Below are 6,666 nucleotides of genomic sequence, written 5' to 3'. Positions count from 1 at the left end.
TTAAGACGCAATAGGAATTCCTTGAACCCAAGACGTTCCCCACTCTGGCCAGTTCTTGTGATACTTAACCACCTACCTAAAACACTAGGGAGTAAAACTGAAATGTCACAGGAGCAGTGTTGGGATGACAGATTCAATTTTTCTGCACCTGGAAATGCTAAGGTGCTTTAAAATTCTGTGGCTGTGTCTGGATTTTTTTTGGAATTGTTTTTCTGGCTGAAATTACTGATAAGCCAGTTTATTGTGCCCCAAAACCGGAAGCTCTTTGGCCTAATATGCACAGATTGGACCCCTGATATCCAGCAGCCCAATTTTAGGCTGTGTCTTTCCCCAGGCTCTTACAGGCCAAGCCAATTGTCTGGTTTTAGTCTTCTGAAAGTACCTGGTCTTGTTCTGTGTCCAGGTTTTCCTCCTCTCCCCCAGACTAATACATCTTCCTTCCCCCTGCTCTGTCCCCACCTGCATTTTCAAATGCAGTTCAGATTTTACTTTTAGCAAGAAGCCTTCCTGGATGCTCAGACCACTCCTGGACTGGAACCCAGGGTGCCCCATTCATTGTCTCCTTAGCAAATGGAGCGCCCCATGCCCTGTGTGTTATTTTAAATAGCCACATATGCTCATTTGTCCTCCTCTCTAGACTGCAGACTCCTGGGAGGGTGATTTCTGTCTCTTCTGGATGTATCTAAGCAGGTCCACAGGTCCAGCAAATAGAAGAAAGTCAGTCATAACTGGTGATATCACTTGCTCAAACAGAAACCCTGACCAAAGCCAGATGGCATGCATCTACTTACTCCGTGACCCAGAAATTCTGCACCCAAGTGTTTACCAACAGAAAGGAACACAGAATGTCTGTACAAGAATGATCACTTTATTTACAATAGCTCCAAACTGGAAACAGCCCACATGCTTATAAATAGGAAAACAGACAAATATTCCCTGGATCACACTACTTACCAATAAACAGGATAAACCTATCAATAAATTCAATACCATAGATGCCCCTCAAATGCATTATACCCCATGAAGTCTTGCACAAAATAGTGTAGACTGGAGATTTCGTGGCTATGACATTTTGGAGCAGGCAAAACTCATGGTGAAAACATATCAGAAGTGTGCTGGCTTCCTGGGGTGGGGTGGGATAGAGGCTAAGGGAACTCTCTGGGGTGATGGTTAGCTTGTGCGTCTTCATAAGGGGGTTGAGTTACCTAGGAGTATGCATTTGCCAGAACTCAGCAACCATCCACTTAGGACTTGTTCATTTCAGTGAAGGCAAATTTTATCTCAAAAGAAATAGAAAAATCCAAATATACCAACAGTGTGAATGTTGCGAACACTGATGTTTGAAATTTACTTTGAAATACATCAGGAAAAAAATGTTTTGAGGGGTGAACAGATAGATAAGTGGTAAAACAAACAAAACAAAACAGCCAGTATTGACACCACCAACCCCCCATACACACACACAGCCTCTACGTGGGCCACTGTGCTTACCTTCAAGGCTACCACTCCAGAGAAGGGGGAGCTGGAAAGATGAACAACTCCTCTGACAAAGCTGTAGAAGAAGAAGCAGTGTCCTTGGTGTCTTTAGGGGTGAGCAGATACCGAGGGAGCCATGAGGGGGATAATAAGGGGGGAGGGTGGCTGTAGTGAGTTTTGCTTCTGATGGGAAGGATAGGGTCAGAACTGGAGGTGGGGCTCCAAGGGCGCTCGGTGGGGAGGGCAGAGGGAGCCAGGGGCTAGCTAGGAGAATGATTGCAGGCAGCATGGCTTAAGACTTTGATCTTCAGCCATTGCCCAAAGAGTTGTCCCATTCTTGGCACAGGCCAGGTATGCAGGAATGTTTACTGAATGACAGGCTGGCTGAGCTCGCTTCATCCCCAGGCCTACAGGCCTTTAAGTACAGAGTTGAATTCATGGTTCAAAGGACTATCTTTTCTTAGGAAACATTGATAATCCAAACCACATCTAACCTCATTCCTCCTTTGATAGGGTAACTGGGCTGGTGGATCAGAGGGGAGCTTTAGATTCGGTCCATCTGGATTTCGGTAGAGGTTGCAAACTGGCAGGCCTCGGGTGGGATCCAGCACACAGATGTGTTATGTGTTTTGTTTGGCCTCTCAAAAGGGTTGTTTTTTTAAAGTTCAGTTTAGTTGCCAAGATTTTAAAATCACATCAAATCTGGATTGTCTGCGTCTCTCAAAATGTTGGAAGATCTGGCAACCATGGGCCTACACACAATTACGTTTGGCAGGAGTGAGTGGTAGCCACCCCCTCAGAGGCCTTGACTCTCATTCATTCTTGTCCCCCAGGTTGCCCTGTGGTCAAGGGTATTCATCCTTGCATGCCATGTTGCTTATGTGACAAGAGAGAGAAGTCAAGGTTGGCTGATAGTAATGATAAACTAAATAAATATTGACTGAATCTAGTGTTTTGTTCTAGGGAAACAATGGGAAACGAAATGTCTTTTTCCTAAAGGAATTTAGGTGTAGATGGGCAAAAAAAGAAAGAAAAGGAAAATCCAGCCATTGCAAATGGTGTGAATTCTTATTAAGGGACCAAGTGAAAGAGGAGGTGAGACAGAGTGTTACTTGGGTTGGGGGCACCTGCCTTAGATTAGGTGGTAAGAAGGGCTTGATCTCAGCTTCTTCCAAAATGCAAGAGGCTCTCAGGTAAATGACAGCTTCCTTTAGTAGCAGGATGAAACCTGAAGCCATTATTGCAAACAGAAATGTCTGAAAATTCATATGGATTTTACATTCTATTCCATAATGATGTCTTCATTCTAATTTTTTTTTAAATGTATGTAACACTTGAACTAGAAAAAGACCCAAATATTCACACTATTGTCACTGACTAATTCTCTCTGCCAATGGTTCTCAACCTTCTCTGTGCTCTGAACTCTCTCGGGAAGCCTTGGGAACTTCAGTAGATGCTGGCGCCTAGACCCTTCCCAAAGGTTCTGTCTTTAATTATTCTGGGCAGTGACCTGGGTGTCTGGAGTTTTAGCATCTTTTTTTTGGACTCAGGGCGTCACACTTGCTAGGTAGGTGCTGTACCACTGGAGCCACTCTGCCAGCCTGTGTTTGGCGTTTTAAAGCTTTCCAGTGTAATAGGCAGCATTGGTGGAGAATCACTCCCTAGAGCACAGGTTCTCAAAACGCAGAAGCCAGGCTAGCAGTGGCCTCACAACCTGGACGGTTGGAAGAAATGTAATTGTCATTCTGGAACTTCTGAATGCACAGCTCTGAGGCAGGAGCCCAGTTCTCTGCTTCTAAGAAGCCCTCTAGGTGACTCCAGTGCCTGCTAACATTTGAGAACTGCTGCTCCACACTCTGTGCTTATCAGTTTGAGAAACTCAGACAGACAGTATTCATCTCATCCTTACTAGGAGAAGAGGAATGGGCAAGGATTGTCTTTTCTATCCACCAACTGGGCAGATCGAACCAGAGACAAATTCAGTGATCTGTCAATCTAGGAACCCAAACCTAGATCTTTAGAAAGCCAAGGCAGTGACAGGCATTTATGATACCCCCACCCCATGCCACCTTTTGCCTCCTGTCAGTTGACAGTTCAGACAATATGGAGGGATCCTCCTCATGGAGTCCTGGGCACTAGGAAGTAGTGCAGAAGGTTAGCAAACTGGGTCTGTAAAGGGCCAAATACTAAATGGCTTGGTGCCATTATAATATGAATGTAGCCACAGGTGATAGATGAGTGAATGAATGTGGCTATGTTCCAATAAAACTTTATTTACAAAAAAGTAAGTGAAGGGCCAGATTTAGGTGTTGGACTAGGGTCCTGCTCTGGAGTAAGATTCAGTCTAGGACACAGATCCAGGCCAGGCCTGTGTTGTGTATGTTGCCCTTTAACCCCTCACAGGGGTGTGTGGAGAGCCCAGAAGGCCCTGCTGCATGCTAACTATTATAGTTTGAATCTTAAGTATTTCCTAAAGTCCCATGTACTAAAGGTTTTCTTGCTAACCCGTGGCCCAATTGGGAGGTAGTGGAATTGTTAGATGGTGGGCCTAATGTAAGGAAGTTAGATCCCTGAGGCTGTACCCTTGAAGAGGATAGCAGGACTGGGCCTTTTCCTTTCTTCCCAGTCATAGGGATGAACAGATTCCTCTGTTCACATGCTTCCACCACAGGCCCCAACACAACACATTAAGCAACCACTAACTGGATCCTCTGAACCATGAGCCAAAATAAATTCTTCCTCTTTATAAGTTGATTTTCTCAGGTTTTGTGTCATAGAGATGGAAAGCTGACTAATATGTTGTCCAAGGATAGAACTTGGTGAGGCCAAGACCCAGCTAAAGGAAGTGAAGATGGTTTGCTATCCAAACCCAATGGCTCACTCTTCTGGAAATTACCTTCATGGAAAATTCTGGAACATTATAAAGCCACTGAATACAGCAGGGAAAAAATAACAACTGAGTGAAATGAGCAGTGAGAAAGAGCCATCAGAGGTACCAGAGGGCTGTGTTTCAAACCCACAGAATAACTGAGAAGTCAAAATCCTGTGCACACAGCCCGTGTTTACTAAGAGATGGAATGCAGCTCAGTGGAAAGGAAGGACAATCCCTTAAGGACAGATATGTTGTGGCATTACAGAATTTTTATTATTTAAAAAAATTATCTTAAAATATTGTTACATAAGTGTGTATGTGTGTGTATATATATATATATCAATCACATGAATTTACATTGTAAAGCTTAAAATATGATGAATATGGTTCCATCATCCTATTTTTTTACACTCTTACTTCTTCTCTTTAATATCAGATATGTATGTATGCATGTACCTCTATAAATACATGAAAGCTACACATATGGAATATTATAAAACATTTCAATTATATAAAAAAAGTAAAGGGAATCTAATATTGAACCCCATATAAACCATCTCCTCCTTCAGTGATGATCAATCATGACAATCTTGTTTTCACCATTTCTTACAAGTCCCTCCCCATTGAATTACGTTGAAACATATCTTAGAAGTCATATCATTTCCTTCATAAATATTTCAGTATGGATTTCTTAAAAATAATGGTACATAGAATATAACCAAAATATTAATATATCAAAAAAAGCAATAATTCTTCATATCATCAAATATCTAGTGCCCAAATTCCCTAAATTATCCATACTTTTTGGTACACACCTGTAATCCCACCACTTGGGAGGCTGAAAAAGGAGGATTTTGAGTTTGAGGCCAGCCCAGGTTATACAGTGAGACACAGTCTCAAAAAACAAAACAAAAAAGATTCTGTGATTGCATTTGGGATTTATTTGCTATGTCAATTAAGTTTCAGTTTACATATTCTCTGTCTCTCCTCAGAATTCTTTTGTTGATGAAACCAATCATGGAAAAGATATTTTATTAGAATTCTATCTTCCAACAAGAAAGATTTTAACTATTGATTCAAGTCCTAGATTCAATTCCTAGACTCTTCATATTTTCTAATTTTTCTTGAGTCATTGTTTTTGGTTTCTTGTTAATTTGTCCATTTTTCCTGGTTCTAATTTATTTTCCTAAAGTGGTCCATAGTATTTCTTTCCCATTTGCTGCTGTGTTCCACTTTTCATTACTTTCAACTCTTCTGCCTTTTTCTTCTTGACAGGTCTTGACACGTGACATCTCCTGACAAGTAACAAGAAATCCATTCAGGTTGCACTAACAAAATGCCCTACACTGGGAGTCTTAAACAGATAGAAATTTATTTCTCAGAGTTTTGAGGTCAGGGTCCCCCCATGATTAGATCCTGCTGAGGGCCGTCTTCTGTGTTGTGGGTTGTGGCTTCTCAATTGTTCTCTCTGGGATGCCTTTTCTAGGGACACTAATCCCATTCATGGGTTCTCCTACCTAATCATTCCTTGGTCTCCACTTCCTTAGGTTTTGGATTTTAACACAGGAATCAGGCAATCACTTTGTCTTTCGTGATACTTAACAGCCTGCCTTTACTTTTTATTTTATTTTTATCTTTATCATCTTCCCATTTTATTTGAGTTAATTTTGTTCTTAATTTAGACACTACTTTTCTAATACAAATATTTAAGATATAAATGTTCCACAAAGTAAAGCTTTCACTACATTCTGCAAAATCTGACATGTGCTATTCTTATTAATTTGTTTAGATCTTAGCATTTTTCATCTTTTTATCTTGTACCTATCGATTAATTGCAATGAGGAAAAAGAAAGAAAATTCTTTGGCAATCATTGAGACTTGTGTTATGAGCTAATAAATGATTATTTGTGTGTTCCTTTCATTTCTTGAAATGAGTTGTTCCTCTTTCATATATATACTCACATTTTGTCTTGATCAAGAATTAAGAAACATATTGAATGGTAAATTTATAAATTTCTTATAGCTCTACTGATTTTTGCTTATGTGTGTTGAGACTGGTTTACATAAGTTTAGAATGTCATTATCATTGTCATTTACACTTTAAAATGGTTTTTGTGCTGAGAATATTTTTCTTGATATTATGGATATGGTTGCCCTGGTCCTTTTTTTTTTTTGGTTAACATCTACCTAGTGTATCTTTTTTTCATTGTTTTATTTAAATTTTTTTTATTTTAGGAGCATCTCATAAACAGGATGTATATTGTTTGTATTATTACATTAGTATTAGTATTATTAGTGGATTGTTGTTTTTTACTTAT

The sequence above is a fragment of the Castor canadensis genome, chromosome 3 (genome assembly GCF_047511655.1).
Source record: "Castor canadensis chromosome 3, mCasCan1.hap1v2, whole genome shotgun sequence".
Lineage (NCBI taxonomy): Eukaryota > Metazoa > Chordata > Mammalia > Rodentia > Castoridae > Castor > Castor canadensis.
This window is presented reverse-complemented; position numbering follows the sequence as displayed.